The following is a 1,452-nucleotide window of genomic DNA, read 5'->3' as shown; positions in this document are numbered from 1 at the left end:
TTAATGATCTAGTGCTACTCTCTACGGTAAACTTACCTAAGCGATTAGTCACTAATGTGGGTAGCAGTAAACTACTACCCAAGTTCATTGGGCCTTTCCGTGTACTGCATCGAAGAGGCAATGCGTACACAATAGAATTGCCACGTAGGATGCGAACGCATCCTACGTTTTACGTTGGTCGGCTCCGCCCGTACCATCAGTACGCGGCTTCTTCCGAGGACGGATGTGACCACCCTTTTCAAGAATCCCCAAAAGATTCTTGTGATCGCGAACCAGGTTCTCATGTTGAACCTGAAGTTTCTCATGCTTGTTCCGAAGATCCTCGAAACTACGATGAGCTGATGACAGCTCATCGCGAACAGCATGATAGTTCCGCTCGTACTCCAACAAGGAGTACGCACCCTTCGAACGGTCTTCCAACCGCTCGATATGGTGATTCTGCACCATCTGTTCCAACGAGCGACGCTTACCGCGCTCGTGTTCAAGACCCTCCTCCAAATCATGGAGGAAGTGATCCATTTTGTCGATCTTCGACATTAGATCCGACATACGGTTCGGATCTAATTTTCCCTCCTCCACCACAACCTTTGGTGGACTCCCACGGTGGTCAACGTTTCCTTGTGGAACGTATCCAGAACCACCGTGATGTGAAGGGGCAGCGAACGAGTTATCTTGTTCGCTGGCGTGGTTATCCACCTTCGCATGACAGCTGGGAGCCTCGTTCCCAGCTGATTGCTGACGTTGAGGGCCTCGTCCGTCAGTATGACGAGACCCACCCGATGGTTCAGAAGGTCTATCGAAAAACACGCGCCCCTGGCGCCTGTAAATTGATTGCAAAACGTCAATCGCGTCACGCATCTCATTAGAGATGCGAGCCCTTCCCCAGGGTGAAGAAAGGGAATATACATCCCCTTTTACCCTCTTCGAGCTGTCTACTCAACACGGACAGGGATCACCCCACGTGAGGCTTGGAAGCCCAGCCTCACGTGACAACCGATGCAATTTATACTTTGCACCGGTTGGAGTTCTTTTCTCAAATTTAACGCGATTCGTGTTAAGTTTTTGAAGCCAAGCTTCGCGTCCAATGTCTTTAACATTGCGAATGAACGCACTCCAAGATTGCATAAGCGAGACTTTATCTCGCTTATTATTGCCACTAAACCATCGATGCTTAAGAAAAGCATCGAGAAAAAAATCTTCCTCAGCACGAAAGTTCTTGGCGCTGGGATCAAGGCCGTATAGCTTTGTCGCAATAAATCGAGGATATTTATTGGGAGGAGTAGTTTCTCCAGACAAGCTATTGATAAGCCTTTCTGGCAAAAGCCACGGCTTCTCTTCAGGGGCAAAATGAGACATTTTACTATCTTCACTCCCCTGAGTGGTACCCACTGATGCAGGGGTACCACAAGAACTTTTCTTACGATGGCTTACGCTATCGTCATCACCTTGCAC

This window comes from Bremia lactucae, linkage group LG8 (genome assembly GCF_004359215.1).
Source record: "Bremia lactucae strain SF5 linkage group LG8, whole genome shotgun sequence".
Lineage (NCBI taxonomy): Eukaryota > Oomycota > Peronosporomycetes > Peronosporales > Peronosporaceae > Bremia > Bremia lactucae.
Note: the sequence above shows the minus strand (reverse complement) of the source record.